General features: G+C 30.5%; 1 protein-coding gene and 1 long non-coding RNA gene across 8 annotated transcripts in view; one reads left to right on the top strand and one right to left on the bottom strand.

Annotated features, from left to right (window-relative positions):
• Window positions 1–23,836, bottom strand: part of LOC115882301 (hemicentin-2-like) — a 393,218-nt gene that overhangs the window by 98,264 nt on the left and 271,118 nt on the right. The window lies entirely within an intron of this gene.
• LOC115882308 overlaps window positions 1–23,836 on the top strand; it is a 106,105-nt gene that overhangs the window by 50,737 nt on the left and 31,532 nt on the right. For all 3 annotated transcript variants that reach the window (XR_004050171.1, XR_004050172.1, XR_004050173.1), the window contains exon 4: window positions 21,470–21,629. This is a non-coding gene — a long non-coding RNA (uncharacterized LOC115882308). The remainder of the gene's footprint in view (window positions 1–21,469; window positions 21,630–23,836) is intronic.

Below are 23,836 nucleotides of genomic sequence, written 5' to 3' on the forward strand. Positions count from 1 at the left end.
CGAATTACAAATGAACATAAAACATAACCTTTTATGGACGAATACGAATATTAGTAATTAGTATAGTACTATTAGTAGTATTCTTTCGTTCTGAACGAACTGAAAATTTTCACTTAAACTGATTTATAAAGGGAATCGACAAAGAAAGGAACGATCCGATATAGAAAAATCCAGAAATCATTGTTATTTCCTATACCACGTAGGAATAAATCAGTTTAAGTGAACATTTTCATTTCGTTCAGAACGAAAGAATACTACTATTATTTGGTTCATTTCCATCTCACCCAAATTTCACCGAACACCTGCCGAACACTAAAATTGATTTTTTTCTTTTATCTAAATAATTATTGATTGCAACTGATAAAATAAAAAGAAATACGAACCGCAAGTAAACAAGAACATACTTATATCGTTTTAGAAGAAGCTTTTATTTTAGATATGAGCTTTTTTCAATAGGAATTGAAACAATCATAAACTCGGCACTTTTAAATTTAAAACTTTAAATTATGGTTTAATTTATTAAACGGCTTTGGCACAGTTAATAGAATACATTGAATAAAGAATTTTTTTTTATTTTTTATTCAGTGATAGAATATAGGTATGGCAATGGTTCAGAATTTGTTTAAAATAGCCCCTAGACGAGCACTAGCTGGGACGAATTTATTTTTAGGTTAAATTTATAATACTACTAAATAATTCGAATTATTAATTCGATTGTGAAATATGAATTATTACTAATTATTCGATGGTGAAAATAATTCGATTATTCCCATCACTAGTGAGTACACACATGTCATACATGCCTCCGACTCCTTCACGATTTCGGGCTTCGGCTGGATACAATCGCCAGTCTTGATTCAACAATCATCGCATGAAGTCGTGTGCGCAAAATGTTTAATAATTTTAGCAACAGTGATTTAGCCATGGTGGCACTTTGTTTGGTAGAAGAAGATGAGGAAGATGAGAAAGCTTTTATAGAGAACAGCCAAAAACGGAGATTTCATGTCTTTGTAGTCGGAGTTTCGGTACTGATGCTCTTTGGTCTTGTCATACAGCACTGGATATTTCCTCACTTCTTCAATTAGTTTCTCCGGTTTTACTGTTGACATTTTTTATTGTTTTAGTAAAAAACTAAAAATAACACAGCAAAAACAAAAATAAACAAAATAGTTCACACTCGTCCCACAGCCGGCATCGAGTCGAGTAGGAGCGGGGATGAATCACGTATCGGAAAGTAGAGATGGGCAAAAGTAACCGGTTTTTTGAATAACCGGTATTTTCCTCTAAAATAACCGGTTATTTAAAGGTAGTTTTTTTTCACCAATTAACCTAATAACCTTGCATTACGTTCAATAACCTATAGCCGGTTATTTTTTAAAAAATCGTACTTGTTTAAAACAAGTAACAATTAAATATTAGCTGCTTGAATCGTAAATTTCGAAGAAGCGAACGGCACGGATCTTCCCGATATTACGACGATAACGGGAGGTCCCGCTCCCGCTCCCAAAACGAAAATATATGACATCAAAGTATGACATCAAACATCAAAATTAAATCAGGCATCAAGCGAACCCTGATGATAACAATCAAAACAACGGCCGAATGGCCCTGACAGGTCAGGCCGTAAAACAAAGTACTAATGCCATAGACTATTACCATCTATTACTAGCCACCAGCTAGCCAAGTGATACGAACCTAACTTCAAATAGATTCTCTAAATTCTATATTTAAATTTTAACCGACTTTAACGGATTTTCAACGGTTCTTCAAAAGTTTTCCATGGTTTCGCCATTAGGTTTCGCCCAGTTTCACCCACGTTTCACCGTAAATATATTTTATTTGTAGTTTGAAGTCTCTCTTGAAGCTTAGACTAAGAATACAAAATTGAAGTTCAAGTAATGAATGAAGATAATCTTTCATTATTTATTCAGTCTCCTTATTTTTCTTTGGTATTTGATTAAAATAACTTGGTTGTAGATTGTAGAACTTGTGAGTTGTATGGTTTATTTGAACGTTAAGTAATTACTAGTTTTAATATCATAACCATGTCTACTCAAAAAAGTGAGGTTAGCATTTTTATTTAAATTCATTTTGTACAAATACATACTTACATTGCTACAATCTCTATTTAATCATGCGATTTAACTAAGTTTATTATCTAAATTTGAAGTAGACCTATGGAGTGTAGAGGTAAGTAAACCTATAGGAAAACTAAATATTTAGTTTTGCTAGGTTAGGTTATTTCAATAACCGGTTAATTTGTGTCAGTTAATTTTGTCAAGTTATTATTTTTTAAAGATAATTCCGGTTAACCTATAACCGGTTTTTTACCAATAACCGCCCATCTCTATCGGAAAAGGTGTAAACTACTCTGGTTAAAATAACGTACCATTTCCCTCTCATACAGTCGTCCGAAGAGCCGGATCGGGAACGTGCATGGTAGGTGTGTCCCGGCCTTTATACTACAAGTATAGGGAAAAATCTGAAAAATGTACATTTGTAATTAAATCATAAAAAATAGAGTCGTTATACGGAGTCCGGCACGCAATTCCGTTTTTTTTCTTATTCAGAGCCGTGAAAGTATACTGTTTTAACTGATAAGGCACTGTAACGTAACGGGGTTTATTTGTAGCGAGAGTAAGCCAATAGTAAACCGTTGAAGATGTAAAAAAGTCAAAGCAAAAGGATTCTGTTTGTTTATCCGACTCGCAATGCATTTTATAGTGGGTGAAAGTTCAGTGTAAAACGCGAGATGACATGACATAAATAGCCTGAATATAGCTAAACCTCGCTTTTAAAGTATATTTTTTTACATTTTGTTTTTCTTTTGTCGTTTATCCTGAATATTTCCAGGTGCTTTTCTATTTTTTCTGGCCTGAATTACTTTGAGCGAAGCACCCTTAACCAGTCCAGTGTCTTGAGTTTTTCTTTTTTTTTCTTTTCGTGAATTACTGGGTTTTTCTTTATTTGAAATTTTCTTTATTTAACAGTCGTTCTTAACCGAGCGTAGGTCTTTTTAACGAAATTAAATAAAATGCATTTTACAAGCAAGAAACTGGATATTTTGTAGCGTTTAGACTGACGTTTGCAGTTGAAAATATTACATTTTGAAAAAGCAAGTTGTAGAACTGTGCAGAGTTTAAAATTATAACCTTATCTTCTCTTAAATATTTGTGAAATATATGGTTTCAGTTATTTAAAAGATTAATTTTACAGTTACAAAGTTTATTATTAAATTGATTCATTGTTAGAAACTTATTTTTAAATTGGAAATTCTTATTTATTATGTAGTAGCAGCTAATTTAGAAATATCGTAATATGATTTACATACAAAATAAAATAATCATATATGTATTACAAATTGTTACGTCTATTTCAGAAATATATTTAATATAAACAAAATTACTATGTTTTAATTATATGTATTGAAAGTCAATTTTAAAACTTATATCGTCGGTGAAACGTGATAAACTGCTAACTCCATTATTCCTAATTTTACAGGAGAGCAAAAAAACGGTACAAAAAATATGTACACATATGGGAAGTATTTTGATGCGTTAATATGATAAATAGATAAGAATTTTATTGGCTGGGGAACAATAAAACTCAATATTTCGTGTTACGTCATTTTTTTCCGACACAATAGGGAGATAGCAGATATTCGTCTTGCAGAAATAAGAAATAAAAATATACTTCTGGAGATAGCAACCTTTATTGTTTGAAAAAGTGGAAATGAATATTTCCCAAACAGATTTATAAATAATCAATTAAATTTAAAAAATATGATATTCATAACCATATATTTATAATATCGTCGGTCTAGAAGCAAAACATTCAAGTCCAAAAACGAATAAATTTTTATTGCAAATTTTAAAATTTTTTGCATTTTTAAAGAACTGAAATAGCAGAATTTTGGACTTAATGAATATGAAAATAATTTAAAAATTAAACTTATAATTCTTAGAAGATATGGTAGAATCCTTCCATGCTTTTACTTTTCTCCTTATTTTTTTAATTTTTATAAAAATTATGTATCATTTACGTGAAAATACGTTGAAAAAAATAAAACTGATTAGGTATTATGGAAATTCTTCTACAAGTAAGTACTGTTATTTAAACTATTTATAGCACGCCGATGAATTGCTCGTATATAGAGAATTTCGTTTTTCCCGTTACCCTTTACGGATACCCCGTATTTACAGAAGGGATCGACGCAGGGTCGAACTGGCCATATTATATAGATAACTATTAGGGGGGCCCCTTATAGTTCATTAATAATTAAAGAGAATTAAGAATAATTATTATTCTCTTAACAATATTTGCTTTTGCATTGCATTATGGAATTTGCATTGCATTATGGAATTTGCATTGCATTGGTTTACCTTGCATTAGGGTATTTCCCTGATTTCTACACAGGGTGAGTCTTAAATAAGTGCAAATATGTGCAGGGCTGGTAAATCTCGATAAAAGAAACATAATATTTTCTCTTTACCGTTTTTTCAAATAAATCCAAAACAACCGAGTTATTTCACTTTTACAATTTCCAATTTTTTGCTATAATTTTGAGAATCATTGTATTTTTTTTTCTTGTAAATTTAATCTACTACCTATGTTACCATATTACAAACAAAGTATGTTTTTAAACTAAAAATTAAAAAAAAATCCCAAATTTTTTTTTTTAAATTCCAAATTTTCAAAAAAAAAATTCGCGCAAAAAAAATCATAATCGTGTTTCTTGGGTCGAAATATACTACCCTAAAAATATTTGCACTTATTTAAGACTCATCCTGCATATAATAGGGAAAAATTGACCAAAACGTAAGGCGAAAAAAATACGCCAAAAAAAACATACTAGCCCCTCCTAACATTGCCACCCAGGCCCCTTTGTCCTAGTGCGACCCTGGATCGACGTACTGTACTAAAAAAACATACGACTAAGAATCTGTGTGTTTGCTTTAGCGTGATCGTAACGAAAATTACGGAGATAGCAGCATTTCGGTGGCTATTTCAGATCACTAGGAGTTAGCAGATATTATTGAGTTAAAATAAAAAATTTTCTTTAATGGGAAAAAATATGTTTACTTTCCCTACTTATAGAGTTTTTTTTTCTCTTTCTAATGGTATAAAAAAACTTATTAACGTAAAAAATGGAGTTAGCAGGTTATCACGTTTCACTGACGATATGCCAAAAATCTGATGGTAAAATTATATATATTACATAATTTTATTTTAGATAACCTACTGAATAGTGCAGGGATTTTTTACCAGATTATTATTTTATTTGAATTTCCGTATTAAAGTGACTATTACAAATTAAACTGCATAATTTCATATTTATCCTAAAACTTAATGCACTTTTTATAATATGTTTATTCTATATGAATTATGAGCTTACGATTTGTCCAGCTTTTTAATGCCAACATGTATTTGATAACAATAGTTTTGAAAATTTATTATTATATAAAAAATATTATATATAGTGCATCATACAAAACTAAACTTTAATCTTGAGTTTTAAAAAATTGCTTAAATAAAATAAATATAGAAAGTTTGCAAAATATACAGCGTGGCACTAATTCAGTTTTTAAATATACAGGCACATTGGTATGAGGAAGGATGAGGAAGTCCAAAATAGTCGTTGTTGACAAAGATACGAAAAAAGGTTTTAGAGAGGTTGCATGGTTTAAAATAGTGCATATCCTAAAAATGTTTTATTGTATACAGGGTGGTCCAAAAAAGTTATGATAAAATTTTATATTATTTTATTTTTTTACTAAAGCCTTGGTTAAAAACACGTTTATTATTCTAGTCCTCTCTCCCTCATGGATTTTCTTATGTACTGGCCGATCGGGGCGTTTGGATGGAAAATTATATGGGTAGTAGAGCATAATCCAAACAATCTTCCAAAGTTTGACCCGATATTTCATTTATCCTTCATCAGAACCAGGCTCAAAAGTATGGCAGTAGAGAACTAAAAAGTAAATAAATAAATTTATTATTTATTTATAAAAAAATGTTGATAAAATTCAATTTTTAGAATTTAAATATGCTTTTAGTATGGTTTTTGTAATGGTAATACAGAACAATATTTATTGAAAACCCTAAACTAAAATATTGACTTAATGCATTTTTAAAATAAGTCGACGATAGGTTCTTATGTTTATAAGAAAAAAAAACGATAATTCTAAGAAAGGTACTAAAAAGATGTAGGGAATGTGCCAGTTTGAGAATCTGGAGAATCCGCGACTACTTTACTTAGCATATTAAGTTTGTCAGTGAGCAAACTAATTGAATTGGCTTGATTCGCCGGCACAAGAGCTATGTTACCAGGGACGTAATAAGGGCCATACAGATTGCTTTGGTGAAACTTAATCCAGTTATGCTCGTATCCAATCCTTTGTTCTGTCGCAAATGTATATGAGCAAAATGGCGGAACGTCGCGTCGTCAAAACCGAGTGAGTCTCAGTTGGTTGGTCCCGCGTGCACGCTCTTTTGTTTCTTTGCCGTGTAGAACGGCCAACGTCAATTAGTTCTCCACCGTTTGTACTGGCTAAGCGCCACAAATATTCGATCTGATTCTGATTCAAGAAGAAAAATACAATTACACTATAGTCCAGGAGGCAGTGAAGATTTTCGGTACTTTTTTCTCCAGTCAGCAAACACCGATAGAAATATTCGATATGTTATTCTAAGCATATTTCATTTAAATGTAGGAGGAGGGGGTTTCGATGGATTGAGGTCGATAATGCGTTAGAAAGTACAAATATACTGCACTCTTTTCTCTCTCAAATTTTCAAGTCCAGGAAAATAAGAGGAAAATTTTTATAATTTTTACAATTTTCAACATGCCACGAGACTCATTTGCCAATTTCGTAAATCATCCAGCTTTCCTTTTGATTATAGTTTATGATAGTATTAAATGATTAAGTTAACGTTAAATTCCAAGCATTGAAAAATAAGGCTTACGGATTTTAAAAATCCGTAAAATTTTCGGGTCCCTAAATTTTCAGTCAGACTGACCTTCCCCTTCTTGGTATGGAAGGTGGAAGGCTGTTATTTCTTATATTATATGATTATCGTTATATGATTTACTTTAATAAATGTCAAATATTTATAACTGGGAAAATAAGTGGACTTTCTTTCTTTTTTATCTAGTTTTTTAATTTGTTATTTAATGTAATCATCTGAACAAACTATTATAATATTCTATTCTATAATAGACTACTAGATAATAGCCCAGTTATACAGGGTGATACAAATTCGAGGTACGAGCATTGATATCTCAGAAACCGTAAGAGATACAAAGATGGTTAAATTGGGGCAAAGTTGCGCTTTAGGATGTTCACCCAGATACCATCAAAAAAGATTTAAAAATTTCAAGGATTGCTGAGTTTTTTGGAAAAAACGCATTTTTTTGAAACTTTTTTCCTGGCGTTACTTTTTAGAAAATCAAAAAACTAATTGCACATTCTCATGGCTACTTTATTAGGGCTACCTGATAGTATTTTTAGATTTTCAAATTAGCTGATAATTTGTGAGATACAGAGGTCAACTTAATTTTTTTAAATACGGACCTGCATTTTTTATTTGAAGTTTTGAAAGAACTCGATCTCCTGAGTACAATGATATGCCACACTTAATATTTTTTGTTTCTGACATTTGAACACAATTTAATTAAACTAATTTCAAGTCCGGCTCTGTTTTTTTTTTAATATTTAATCTATTCATCGTTACAATATTGGTAAGCTTTCAAACTTAACAAAGACGTGGAGTAAAACATTGAATACGGATAATCAAATGCAATTAAATAATAAAAAATAATATAAAATTATTGGGCATTACTTTATGTCTTTTTTAAAAGTGACAATACATTTCAACATTACAATAAAGAGTACAGAATGCATTCGGAAGTATAAGAAGAAGATGTTCAAAGAACTATAAATAAGATTGAACCACAGATAACACATAATCAGATAACACATTATGTGTTATCTGTGATTGAACGAAAAATACATTAATTTGTGCATTAAGGACGGTAGTAACCCTTTCGAATATGTAGAGCATTACTAGTTTTAGAAACTAGTTTATAGAAGTTGGCTTATTTATAATAACTACTATTAATATTATGCATATTATTAGATCGTACACTGAGATTTCAAAATCACAATAAAAAAAGTTATAAATTATATTTTCAAATTGCTGACCTGGGTATTATTTGTTTGAATCTTTCAATTGGCTCGATTCAATGTTAATTAGCGCTGATCCATATTGGTGCGATGAATATAATCAGATTAAATAATTTAAAAAACCAGAGTGGGACTTGAAATTATTTTAAATAATAATTAAATAGTTTTGTTATTGTTAAGGTACCTAAAACAAAATAAAGTATCAAGTGTCGCATATCATTGTACTCAGGAGATCGAGTTCTTTCAAAACTTCAAATAAAAAATGCAGGTCCGTATTTAAAAAAATTAAGTTGGCCTCTGTATCTCACAAATTATCAGCTAATTTGAAAATCTAAAAATACTATCAGATAGCCCTAATAAGGTAGCCATGAGAATGTGCAAATAGTTTTTTGATTTTCTAAAAAGTAACGCCAGGAAAAAATAAAATTGATTTTCAAAAAAATCCGTTTTTTCCAAAAAACTCAGCAATCCTTGAAATTTTTAAAAATTTTTTGATGGCATCTTGGTGAACATCCTAAAGCGCAACTTTGCCCCAATTTAACCATCTTCGTATCTCTTACGATTTCCGAGATACCAATGCTCGTACCTCGAATTTGTAGCACCCTGTATAGATAATAAATCACTTTGTATTTATGGTACTTTTAGAACACGTTTTTAAATAACAGTTTCAGTGTCCAACTCTTAAAATCTAACCACTTTGTATAACGATTAAACGAACAGTCTGTAGCGTTTAAAATTTCAAAGCTGGCGGAAATAAAGTTTGAACATTTACATGCATGTTTTCGGATTAAATGTCATTGGTATAAAACTGAATGAATTAAAGTACACTTTTAGATATGTTTCAAATAAAAGAAAGCTTTCAACAATGTTTTATTGAGCAGTGTTTCAAAATTCAGAATTTATGACTGTATAAAATAAGTAAGTGCTATACAGAAGTTGTTAAAACAAGATAGTGACGTATGTATTGAACATGGGTATAGAAGTATAAAAATATTTTTTAGTAGGTACTTTAACAAAATACTTTCGAAAAATAATGCTACTTTTGTAGTTTTTTTTAATAAATATACGCCTATATTTGATTGAAATTAAAAATGTACTTTTTAAATGGACTTTTAATCCTATGAATACTTACAAAATAAAATAAGATTTAATTTTTCAGTGTTTGTTTTAGTAGCAATAAAGTGTGGTCATTATTTATACGTATTTACTATCTTATAAAAATTTCGATGTATGTTTTGTCGTTCAACCAATAAATTTTCTGCAAAATTAAATGTAACGTTCGTATAAGAATTTTGAATGATTTGAAAGATATCGATTTCAAATCAACCTTTTTATTTGGATTCCGGGCTAACTGATAAGATATGTGAAAAATAAGGTCGTTTTACTCTAGAAATAAGATTTATAAATCATCGAACGGGGTCATATCTTTTTTCTTTTCTGACTTAAAATTTATCTGAACACTTCTATTTTTCCTAATTATAACCAAAAAAGAATTTTTCTAACGCTTCTTCACAAATACATACGCCTATTAATTTTTCAGGATTCAGTAGATACTACCTTAAGATAAAAAACGGCGTCAAAGACGGCTGGGGAGTGACTATCGATAATAATTTTGACGAGGTCAATCTCTAGACGTCATAAATATTTTTTTTTCATTTATTTTTATATGGTGTAAAAATAATTTTTATACTATATAAAAATTGACAGAAAACGCCATTATGAAAGAAAAGTACGGGCCAAGTAATGACATCTAGTGCTTGACCTCGCCAAAATTACTATCGACTGCCATTCTCCAGCCGTCTTTGACGCCGTTTCTTTTCGATCATATGGTATAATTCTGGCATTATTGAAGTTTATTTATTATTACTGTTGACAAATCTTAGGTTTGTCACCCGTCACATGGAATATTATAGGAAAAATGACATTACTGTGCTTTCTACTAATATTTTATAGTTTTTGGCTTTTAGAAGTTCTTTAATGACTTCGAAACATTATCTTTCCCGTTTTATTTCGACTCATTAGAGCCAAAACGGTATTGGCTTGATCACAAAGGCCGCATAGTTCGGATCCGATTTAAATAAAGGCGTCGAAACCGCATTCCTAATTATAGACTAGAACGGTTATATTTTATCTGTGGCGCCATTTTCTGTTGGAGAATCTAACGCGATGATCCCGTGATTAAACTGATCAACCGTATATCATTGATTTAAATCTAGACAGTCAATGGCTATTAAAGGCTTGTGCGTCTCAACTGCGTCCGACGTTAATATAGCGGTAAATTGTGATGGCGTGCCCTGTTTAATTCCCGATTCCTGATCAAAGCGAACCGTCTTTGCTCTCTATTTAGATATATATCCGAAAAAAAAACAGTCTTCAATGCCACAGCAAATTAACTAGGATTACCTTACGTTTATTTTCAAACGCAAAAAATTACAAGGACTTGAAACTTAATTTTTCACTACTACACAATACTCATTTTCATTCATGAAAACTGGTGTTTTTCATCATATTACCGATTTTGCTCAAAATTCTGTTAGCTACTAACTAACAAGTGTAGAATAAACAAAATATGGGCTATTGTAGGTTTACGAGAACAGTAATGAAAGTAAGGGACGTTTTAACCATCATCAAAAATAGCTCAAAAACAATGGTTCAAAAAATTAATTTCCTCACAAAATTAAAATATCTAAACCATCAAAAGTGTATACAGAGCGGTCCGAACTGTATTCCGGAAACTTCGACAGCATATTCTGCAGAAAATAAGTAAAGTTCGTATAAATGTATGTCCTAAATTGCTTAGTTTGGAAATACAGAGGGTGTAGAAGTTTTATTGTTATTTCGATTTTTTGCAAATAATTTGAATTTGATGTCAATATGACTCCTACTTGTAGAGGGCGCCACCTACATTATTTTTAACGGGTTTTAAGAGTATTAACTTTTTGCCCGTACCTGTATAAAAGTACTGAGTAAAAAATACATGTACGACGTTTTTTACGTAAAAAAGGTCTCTTGGTAAAAATCGCTTCGAGTAATGGTTTTCGAGATATTTGGAATCGAAATTATCAATACCTGTCATTATTGACATAAATTAAACATGTTGACTAAATATTTATAAGACTAAAATCATAAATTTGATTTTTTTTGTGCCAAAAGTAGAACAGAAACTGGTTTGTCATAATTTTTTCGAAAAAAAATTATGATTAATTAAAAAAAAAGTTCCCAAAATTGGTTATTTTTCCTCTTCAAACAGTTGAAACATAAACATGTAGGTGGCGCCCCCTAAAAATATGAGTAATATTGACATCAAAATCAAATTTCTCATGTCAAGAAACGCCCAGACACAAATTTTCATCCAAATATTGACGTTACCTCAGAAATTATTTGGAAAAAATTGAAATAAAAATGAAATTTCTACATCCTGTATCTCCGAAACTAAGCATTTTAGGACACACATTTATATAAACTTTTTTACTTATTTTTATCTGCAGAATATGCTGTCAAAGTTCCCCGAATACAGTTCGGACCACCCTGTATATTCCGAATCTACATAAAGTTACCAAGTGTTGCATTTTTTGGTGAATATCCATAATACGTCTGTGTTTGCTCTTTTTCTAAGACCTTTAAAAATGCGCAAAAATAGCCAAAAATTGGAAATTTTTCCGAATTTTTCGGAGTTATGAATATTGGCGATTTTTGTCGTATTCTGGTATTATTTACTAACTAAAAGGCGTAGAATAATGAAATATATGCTTTTGTAGCCTTACGGGAACAGTAATGAATGTAAGAGACGTTTTAACAATCATCAAAAATAGCTCATAATTTTCAGGGATAGTTCGAAATTTCTCAAGGGTATTCTGTTTATGCACAGCGTAGTGGAATGTGGAGCAAATACACCGCCAAAAGTACAATAACCTGATACGGTGTTTTCAGAAACTTATAATAGATTGCAGTATTGTTTCGGCTTAAAGAAGTTGAGATTATTCAGTAAGCGTTTGTGCTTTGGAACAAGGCGAGGATTTCGTTTTGCTATTTCTTTTTTGGAACGAACTTAACAAAAGATTAATTTGCTTTAAATAGAATCGTTACAGTATATACATAAATTTTATCACTACGTTGCGAGGGTGTATAAATTTATAATCGAAGTTACATCCAGTGAGAAAACAATAGACCAAATAATCATCGTTGTTCTTGAAGTAATTCGTTTTTTTTTCGATCATACGGTATTTTAATACATTTTTAAAACCAAACTGAAAGGTAACATACGTGTTATACCTCTTAATGTTTGTGGCATTTCTTTTGAAATACTGTGTATATAAACATCTACAATTTGGAAGTTTGCAGATCTTTTAATTTATTGTGTATTTATTGTACTTATATTTTATTATCTATTAATTAAAACATTTTCTTTTTATTTAATTCGATTTACTTTTTTTTTAATTAATTCAAATTGATGTATGTTTGTCCCTTTATATAGAAATTCTGGATTTTATTAGTTAACAAGTCAACTTTCTGTCTCTGCTACTTTGGCATTGTCAAATTAATAGTGATACATTCGAAAACCCTTTATATTACATTATTGCTAAAGTTGCAATTTACTGCCATTCATTTGATTAAGACAGTTACAATTCGCCAAATTAACCGCAAGAATATTGCCTATTTGATTATATTGAGCGTTTGCGCCCTAATTGAAAATATCTTTATAACATTAATTGTTCTGCGTAATTAAATAACATTAGTTTTGTAGTATGCGGCGGTGGAACAATTTTAGTCTATATTGTATATATCGTCACTATCCCGTTTATACTTTTCCAAATTTCCATACCGTTTTATTAAAAAAATAAAAAGCTATGGTAATATAATTTCGTTTTCATTCTTTGATAGATTGTTATTGATCTGATTTTAATTAATGTCATATATTTTTCTGTTTCAAAATGTTAAAAAAATACAAAATTTATTTAGTTTAATGCTACGGAAAGGGTAGTAATAGTTATCGGAAAATATGATACTTAACTACAACAAAAAATACGAATTTAACCAAAATTAATAATAACTCTCTATCAAAGAATGAAATAAAAATATAATAAATTATTTTTGGCTATTCAATTATATTTTCATGCTTTTTTAGTCGACCTACCAACAGGTATGTAAAGGCTATGAAGATCGGCAAAAAAAAGTTTTTTTTAATTTCACTCAAAATGAGTTATTTGGGTCATAAATGACCTAAATACAAAATATTTTCATGGTGTCTGTCTGTCTGTCTGTCTGTATGTCCGTCCGTCTGTCCGTCTGTAACACGATAACTCAAAAACCGCTAAAACGATTTTAACCAAATTTGGCACAAAAATACTGTGGCATCTGAGAATCTGGCCATTAGTTTTTGGTGGGGGTGGGGGTTGGTAAGGGGGTATGGGAGGGGGTTAAAAATTTTAAAAAGTCGTAATTCCAAAATTACAGTAGCTAGCGAAACGTGGTTTTCAATTTAAGATTAGAAATAATATTTGCAACAAAATTTGTAATAACATCAAAATCAGTCAGTCGCAGTCTTTGAGATTAAAAAAAATTGGAAAAATTCCATTGCTTTGAAACTAAAAGAACTGCCTACCAACTTTTTATTAACATATTTTAGTATGGGCGGCTATACGTGCCTCCCGGTGCCAATTTTTTTAATTTTCCCTAAAACGGCATGTAAATTTGGAAAAGCATAAACGGGATTAACAATTTTAATTAGTATTCTATTATCATAAAATGAGATTGTTAACAGAACGTCAACGATTTTTAATAAACCTGTCTGTTAAGAAAAAAAGTTCTTGAATAGTTCTGAGTTTCTTACAGTAGCGTATACCCAGAAAACTTTTTGAAGAAATAAATCTCCCACAAAGATATAGACATAATTTAAAGTAAATAGATTTTTGAATATCTTATTTAATACTTTTTTTTCGTTATTTTTACTTTGATGATACGTTTGTATTTCATTTTAATTTAGGTAAAGGATGATTGTAGATTTGCAATAATGTTTTATATAAGCGACTTTATTTTTTGTTGGAATACTTCCGTTCTAGCTCCAGTTACAAGGGTGAAAACCTGAGATCGGTCCAAAAATAGCGATTTATCACGATATCAAAAACCCTGCGTTAAATTTTGTTCGGGTCTGGAACACGTCGCTACGTGACCAATGAGATACAGGATACAGATACGGTCCATTTATTTAATATTATTTGTCTCCAGCATTAGCAGCTTAGCTTCCGTTTGGACCATCTAAAATTTATATTTTTTCGATATTCGCTATTTAAACATTGTGTTTCCATTACTTGTTGTCTAATTAATATTTTATTAATTATAGTAATACAATTATATGTAGGGTTTGCGTACATTTGGATTTACTCGGATATATAGTCGGCTTTATAACGAAAAGGCATCTCGATTTTTGCTGCTTTTCAGGAGAGCAATGTAAAGAAAATCACTTACTTTATTTGGTCAATAAATTTAAAGTCTTTAATTTTTGTATTAACACCTAAACGGAGACTTTGAGGAAACGTTCTAATAATAAATTGAGCGTAATTTCTAATAAATAATTTATTTATAGTTTTTTAGTTGAGATAGGCCTTTTTGTTTTAATATAATAAATTTATTGCCGACCGAGTAGTATACATACGCCTATGTATAATAAATTTAAAAATGATGATTAGAATTTAGAATTTAGAATGAGTGGGAGGGGGGTTAATCACTGCGACCTTATATCGATATAAGATCTATTGTGTCCCCCTTTCTTGAGTTATAACTCATCATACAGTCCCAGGGCTTTGACAAAAGCCAGTATCTGGGACGGTTTTATAGAGGGTAGTTCTCCATCTCCAATATCAGTCGTACCAAAGTTCATGGCACGAATGGTTGTCGTCTCGGCGCACTCCGTGATGAGGTGTACTGGTGTTTCCCCATTTTCCCCACAGAATCTGCATTCGCCGTTTCTTCTTAGTTTCAATCTACTGAGGTGTTCATTGAGGAGACAGTGTCCTGTTAAAAACCCCGTGACAATCCGAAGATTGTTCTTACTTAAATCCAGGAAGATCTTTGATTTTTCTTGATCGTAAGCCCTCAGAAACTTCTTCGAGTGTCTTAGACCGTTGCAAGATTCCCATTCCAGGTTGCGGATGGAGTCTTCCAAGTTCTTGAGTTCCGCCTTGAATTGAAAAATGATAAAGTGTTCTTAATAAGGAAAAAATAATACAATATTCACTTAGATACATACGAGAACAAGACTAGAATCGTCAATTAGAATATAACAATTAGTATAACAATTGATATAACAAAGAGCCCTATCTCAACAGCCTTATGTCTCTTCGTCATAACGAAGAATTCTAGAAATTGATATAGGACAAATTTTTAAATGAATATAAAATGAAAAAGGTATACTATGACTATATGGAAACTCTAATTATATTATTAGATTTATTTGAATAATGTCTATTCTATAGCATAAAGTCCACACAAGAATAAATTTCTCAGTAGTCATTAATCTAACGAGACGTAATTAAAGTATTTACACCTGGTATAATTAGATATATATGGGGTTTTTAATGAATAACATAATTTTTTCATAGTAATTTTAGGTTTATATGGAATGTAATCCTTTATATAGAACATATATTTAATCGACATTTTATAGCCAATATTCGCTGTTAATAAGGCTGATAAGATATTATGCAGAAAATTCCTGCAAGGCTAGCGTTAAACTTCTATCAGGAAAAATCTAAAAGCTTTTATAATGCAACGGTATAGTGAATCGTTTGATGATACAATCTTTATGCTGATATATCCGTTTTTGATGTTCGTATTCTATTTAAAACTGTTAAAAATAATATTTGCTTTGATAGGCGAGGTCAATTTTTCGTAATATCATTAATTAATATCTGCGAGGTTTGTGTTTGTTGTTTGTTGTTTCTTTAACACGATATTTTAACTAAGTTAATGTTTCGCGAGATATAATTGCCCCCCCCCCATACTTTGTATCTACAACGTCTAATTTACTATATTTCAGAGTAAAGAGAAATGACTTAATCCTTAAAGCGTGAAATGAATAATAAATAAATAAGTAAAATCCCTCTATTTACCTGCAAGACTGATATCCTCTAGCACGGCTTAAAATGATGCAAGACACTTAATCGCAGAGCTTTTACATATTTATTTTGACAGCATTTAATATAGTTTACAGGATATTTCGAAAAACGTGCCATCTCTTGTGAGTATCCTTACGTAAAAATGTGATTTAATTTTCATATCAACATACTAGGTCCGATTCTGCTCTATTTCGTAGCTACAGGAGGTTAGTATTAATTTTTTGTTTATTTATTATAATTTTCTTCTCCAAGTGCTTTTAGTGATACTAATGAAATTTTGAGGGTGTAAAAGTTATTATAATTGGTACATATTTATTATGTATGGAATATTTCTCTAAAAAAAATCATGTGCGTCGCTGATTTTTTTTTCTCTTATTAGCGAAATTTTAAAAGGCCGTTTAATGCCGATTAACAGTTGTATCTTGAATTTTGCCAATTTCGATGTCCTTCATGAGATAAACGTAATTTTATTAATCACAATCACAAGTAATAAAATTAAAATAAAATTAATAAATTTTATTTATTTCGTTTAATTTATTATTAAATTTTATTAAAACGTATATGATATGACTGATGTTTAGTGCTACCTGCAGTAATAAAATTATGGTATTTAAGATAATTACAAAAGGCCTATTTTCTAAAAGTTTTAACATTCTGTTTCAACAACTTTAAAACTATACATTTCCGCACCCGTGTTTATAGGAAATTTATTTCATATTTTTTGATAAGCAATCAATGAGTACTTACATATTTAATACTTTAGCCAGTTAATGACATTAGAAAATTTTAAAGGATATGCTAATACACTTGGAATAAGGCAAATTAATATAATTGCATTTATTTCATTAAGAAGACCTAAATAGACAAACTATCAAGAGACATTTTTTAATCGGTATTAAATGGCATTACTTTTAAGCATTAGAATGTATCACACTTATAGTATCTTTTACCCTCAAAATTTCATTCGAATCGCTAAAAGCACTTACAAGAAAATTATAATAAATCGAATCAAAATGAAGATTTTGTAGCTACGAAATAAAGCAGAATCGGATTTATGTTGATATAAAAAATAAATAATATTTTTACATCAGGAATCTCCCCACGAGCGATGGCACATGTTTTTTGAAACACTCTGTATATAAATCGTTGTTCTAGTTTATGACTTATTTGTTTTGAATTATAATTATAAACTAATGATCGTTGTTCGATATCGAGCTCCTAAAGTACTAAATTTTAGATGACAATAAATTACACTTTTAGCAAATAGGTTTAGTAATATCGGCTAATTCGTATTTAATAGAATATCTTGGAAGTTAACTATTGACCCCAATTAAGTAAGTTTTGGATCTTGCAACTCAGATATTTCGAACTCTAATTGTTACTTTGTATTACCGTTGCTAAATGTCATTGAATTGCAATTATAATTAGTGTTGAGCGGCTCTGGAATTCCGTACACATTAGTGCAGTGTTTTCAACTAAGTTATCGAACTATTAAATGGGGGGAGGGGGAACTGGCATTGTTTCTACCGATCTGTCAGTCATCAATTTGCCGTCATTTAGTATTACTTTATTGTTACTTATATACAGTGACTTCGAATAAACTCAGTGAATATTTTTTTTATTCGAATATTATATGCTAACTTTATTTGAGCTGAATTAGATTTTAAAATTATTCGGTTTTACCAAAAACTCTCTGCGTCACTTTTACCAAAATTAGACTAATATAATCAATGGACACGTAGATAATGCGCAAATTAACATAATTAATAAGATTTAGGAGAAAATTTTGCCTGTTCCATTTTGACAGTTTTATCAATTCCAAATATGTGGTAAATGTTCTGTTTAGACTGAATGAAAGCTTATTTTAATTTCAACGCACAATACTATACCGAATTAAATTGTTTCGCTGATGAAATAACGAATCACTAATATATGAGGCCCGTCAAATATAGATTTGGTTGTAACGAGATAAACATGCTGTCGTTGCTCTTATTTAATTATATAATGTTGTACAAAGAAAAATATAGTAAATATATTAATGATTTTGTACTGCTACTTTATTCATAATTTTTTTTAAATTGTATTATATATTGTTTTGTGCACTCCAATTCAGCACGGAATTAACAGCGCTTCAAGAGCATTCAGGAAATTAAAAGACAATTTTTTTTCCAGTTTTTGAGTTTTACTCAGTTAACAACGACAACCAAAAAGTAAAGAGACAACAAAGTAATGAGATTTTTGAATGCCCTGAAGAGAGATAACATCACGCATCGGGTTTTTCAATCACAGAAAAGCTCATGAAAGAAAACACCTTGCGTAACTATCTTCTGATGCGTGTCAAATACTCGTCAGTGAGTAATGGCAGTAAGTAAGTAGTTGTAAATATTAAGACCGGTGTCTCATATATAATGTAGATTTACTATGTCTATACTCTAATAAGATTTTATTTTCTAACATTTTTATTTTTATTTTTGTTACTCATCGAAGCCTCAGTTTTTAACCCTTTCAATCATTTATTAATAATAAATAACACGACAGACCTTCAAGAGTTGATTTAATATCGGTAAACAAGGAAAATTATTAAATAAAAACAAGGGAAATTATATTCCCATCCATATAAAACAGCCTATAAATATCCATCATAATTTTCGAGTGTTGGCAAATAGCCAAAAGGTCACTGGGTATATAACAGTAAATTTTGAGAAGTGAACAACGTATTCTTTCATAGTGGTAACCAGATAGTCATATTATATTTTAAATGGAAATATTATTCACATTATATTACACTGTAAAAAAAATTGAGTGAAATTTCACTCAGATTTCACTCAATACTTTCTCAATTTCTGTCCACACCCGATTGAGTGAAATGTCTACTCTACAGAACTGAGTGAATCTTCAATTCACAGAGTGAAAAGCACTGAGTGTTTTCACTCAATCGAGATTAGACGAAAGACTCGATTTTGATAATTTATGCAACAGACGGTACCTATAATATTTTGTTGGATATTTTTATAGTCTAATTTAAAAAAATCGATAACTAAATGTTTATATATTTTTTAAACTAAAGAATTCTCGATTATTTAGCTGTAATATTGCCAGACAAATAAACTAAAACAAAGTTATCACAAATATAGAGACAGTAGAAATGTGTGTTAGTCTATTTCTCATTCGGTAACTGTTTTCCGATAGAAAAATAGCTCACCAGAGAGAAAAAAGATCGAGATATTAATTAAGGAGAAATCTAAACCCACCCTCGGTCCTTTTTTATGGCTGTTAACCTTCACTTTCAGCGACGTTTTTATCAACAAGAAATATTAACCAGCCACAGAGCAGATATCGGAAACAAACGACAAAAAAGCTTTTTATGCCTCGGATATGCAGCCCGCTACTATAAAAATAAAACACATAATATCCCAGAGAGAAATAGAAATATATGATCGCAGCCCTATATTTATATCACTTTATAAAAATAGATATTTTTGGTAAAGAAATTTTCGATTCATACTATCAAATAACGTAGCGTCTTATTTGAAATTTCTTCAGGAAAACAAATGTAAAAATTTTCTTGTTTCTCAAAATCAATTTGTTTTATTTATTTATTAATTTATATGTTTTTTTATTTTTGTGTAGGTTGTTTTTAGGGTTTCCGGAACCGGAAACTTCTGTAGGTATGTAGGTACTACGTTTTTAAGGAACCGGGTTTTCTCAGTACTTTCGATACTAGCAAATTTTTATTCAGGGATATTCGTCAATCAGCAAGAAAAAGTAAAATCGATAAAAAAATGATTTTTTATGACTGAAAAATACATCCAATTTTATTAAGTCATGAGAAAATTAACATGCACACAAACACGAACACAAGCGAAGAAAAATACATAGGTAACTTAAAGTGCAAATCAAATAGCATAAACGAACTTAACTAAATTTGAAAAAAAAACAACTTAATTTTTTTAATTAATAATGCAAATGCTTCTGAAAAATCAGTACGAAAAATCTTCACTGCCTCATAGACTATATAGATATAATGAGGTAGATAATTAAGTTTTAATACCCGAAAATTCATAATATAGTTTTCGGGATTATCAGTTATTAGTAAAACATAAAAGTAAGTTTTGCAATATAAATTTAATCTAATACGCAATACGGATTTGAAATTTTCCTCACATTATCCCATAATTAATCCGTACTTAACATTTATTACGTTCTTAGTTTCCGAGCCGTTCAGGCAATAACAAAAAAAGTAAAACCGTGTTCGTTTTGCATTTTATAGTCCTGGATAGAGATAAAAATTCGCCGGTTCAATACTCGTTAGTGATAACTTTTCCGTTTGATTAGGATCATAAAACAGTTGCCAGTGGGACAGAGAGTCCTAAGTTATACGATTGAGCCAGCTAATTTGAATGCTCTATGTCGGACCCATAAATAACAATTTTATCGTATTGGATTTTAGTTTACACAAACGCGCACCCTATTCCTGCTCGTAATGCGCTGAATATCTACGAATTATTTATAAGATATTCTTCCGCCTACCGCGGTAAATCACTCATACAGGGCGCTCTAATTTTAACACGCATGTAAAATAATCATAATTTACATTTTAACAGCTTCTGTTTGTATTACGGTTGCCAGATTGTAACAGCTAAATTCCGGGATAAGCAAAGACAAAAAACGGCGACCAAAAAAAGAGGCGACTCTCCAAACAATTACACATCACCACCCCCTTATACAGGGTGGTCCGGATTGAATTCGGGAAATTTTGGTATCTTATTCTACTATTCAAATAAGTAAAATATATGTCCCCACAAAATAGTTCGTTTCTGAGATGTAGGGGTGTAGAAGATTCATTTTTATTTCGATTTTTTCCAAATAATTTCTGAACTAATGTAAACATTGGTATTTGGACCGATTAAGGTCTTGGTACACTAGGTACTTTTTATACTCTGTATATTGAAATAAGTATAGAAAAATATACTTAGTATAAAAACTTTCTCCCTTTGAACTTGTAACCCTTAAAATGGCTATAACTTCCTCAGGAAGCATTTTAAATATATGTTTATAGGAACATTTAATCTTATTTCTGTGTTTTCATTTAAAATATTTCTGTTCTAATATACTTATTATGACGTTTGCTCTCCCCTGATATTAAATTTCGTGATATACCGTTCTCAGGTGAAGTTTCTACAAGAAAATCAACGGTGAAAACTTTCCTGGACTAAATAACTGTGCTTTTGGGTAAACGTGTGGACTCATCATTTCCTGTTGACTTCACAGCCCATCGGAGACCACTTTAGCAGCAGTTTGGCAAACACAGGAATTGATTAATTGTAAGGTGAGTTTTCCTTTTTTTGACTACACATTTACTTACTTTATATTGGAAATTTTTAAATATACATACATTTTTTTGGAAATTTAAATTTTCAGATATGTGATTTTTTTATATTTGTAGTTTTCATACTTAGTTTTCTTACAACCTAACCATACACTTTTCATACTTTCTATACCCTGTATATTGAAATACCACTTGTATTGACATATCCCTTAAAATGGTTATAAGTTCCCCAGGAAGCATCTTAAAGCATATATTTATGTTTATAGGAACATTTAATTTTATTTTTTTCTGTAGTATATCACCCACTGGAATTTTGGTACACTATTGTTTACATCCTGTATATTACTTTTCACAATACCACAATCTCCAGAAACCTCAAAGAAACAAATAACCTGGAAGACTTTTTTTTGAGAAACTCATCACATTTTTTTAAACAGGAATTAAAAATAACTAAATAAAAACAAAGTAAAACACATTTAATTAAAGAAACAATATTTAATGCACTCACACTTTATTGTGTGAGGATTATGTGAAAACAACAATGAATTTCATGACGAACATCAAAAGCATCTGACATAAAAGGCTTGTACATCCAAAACCTAAATGTGTAGCTTTTAATTCAGCAGGGTTGCTTTCCGTTTTGTTGTTTTTACATTTTCTTTGATTTTTTTCTGTACGCAAAGTACATTTGGTTTTGTGTCTCGCATATGAAAGGTTACTGAATTATAAAAGGTCTTTTGAAAAGCGATAATTTACATGAGTATTATCTTTCTTAATGTCAACTGTGCGGAGAAACTTCCCTCGTTTAATAATTTCAGTAATTATTTGTTTAAAGTTTGCTAATATAATATTACATCAAAATGAGATAAGTTTTCTAATTACTTTCTATTAAGAACAATGAAACAACTTTTTCGTAACTTAAAATTTTCTTGTTAATAGCTTTATTAATATATTAATTTTACTGATTTTGGTACAGTAGTCTAAAAAATATTGGCGTCAAGTTACCATGTAGAATGTAGAATGATTGGGAGGGGGATTAATCACTGCGACACTTTCTTGGGTTACAACTCATCATACAGTCCCAGGGCTTTGAAAAAAGCCAGTATCTTAGACGGTTTTATAGTTCTCCATCTCCGATATCAGTCGTACCGTACGTAAGTTTAGGGTGCGAATGGTTGTCGTCTCGGCGCACTTAGTGATGAGGTGTTCTGGTGTTTCCCCACTGCCCCTACAGAATCTGCATTCGCCGTTTTTTTTGAGCTTCAAGCTAATAAGGTATTCGTGCAGGACACAGTGTGCTGTTAAATACCCCGTAACAATCCCAAAATTGTTCTTACTTAAATCAAGGAAAATCTTTAATTTTTCTCGGGCTGAGAACTTTCTTCAAGTTTCTTGGACCCTTGGAAATTCCCATTCCAGGTTACGGAAGGAGCCTTTCAAGTTTTTCTCTGCTTTTAATTGGTTTCCACTTCGGAAGCAGAACAGTTCTGATGCAGTTAATGGAGTTTTCGCTCCTTTTCTAGCTAGATCATTTTTTTTCTCATTACCTTCTATCCCTTGGTGACCTGGCGCCTAGAGTAGGGGAACTTTTGTTTTCATTGTCTAATTTGCTCAGATGCTCTAGGCATACTTTGACCAACTTCGAATAGAGGGTTACTGAGTTGATCGCTTTTAACGCTGCTTGACGATAAAAATAAGATGGCTATTTCTAGTTTCCGATAGTTCCTATCTAAGATAAGTTGTACGCATCTTTGAATAGCGTATATAGATTTCTGCCTGTCCGATTCTAGGGTAAGTGCCCATTGATTCGAAACATTTCGGTCGAGTTACCTTATAGAAGTACTTAAAATTAATTCTATAAATGCTAGTATTTTTAAAACAGGACACTATAAAAAATCTAGATTTAAGTGACCTATTTTCATTTTTTTTTTAATAGATGTAAGTTATTAAAACGGGTGTTTGGAGCTGATATTGGAATAAAAAATATTATTCCCGATCACTATATATTTATTTATATTACTTTTAATTAGAAAGTTATTAAAAGCACTACGTAAAATATTGTAATATTTTAAATTGATCTACCTTTTAAAAGATATTCTCTTCATTTTAATTTCAACTTTATGACCAATTTGATGAACTTTTTTTTCTTTGATGTTAATTAATTTTAAATTAATTTATAATACAGCGTACAACCGTTAATCTGAAAT

Source organism: Sitophilus oryzae, unplaced genomic scaffold (assembly GCF_002938485.1).
Source record: "Sitophilus oryzae breed Bouriz unplaced genomic scaffold, Soryzae_2.0 scaffold_177_pilon_pilon, whole genome shotgun sequence".
NCBI classification, from domain to species: domain Eukaryota; kingdom Metazoa; phylum Arthropoda; class Insecta; order Coleoptera; family Curculionidae; genus Sitophilus; species Sitophilus oryzae.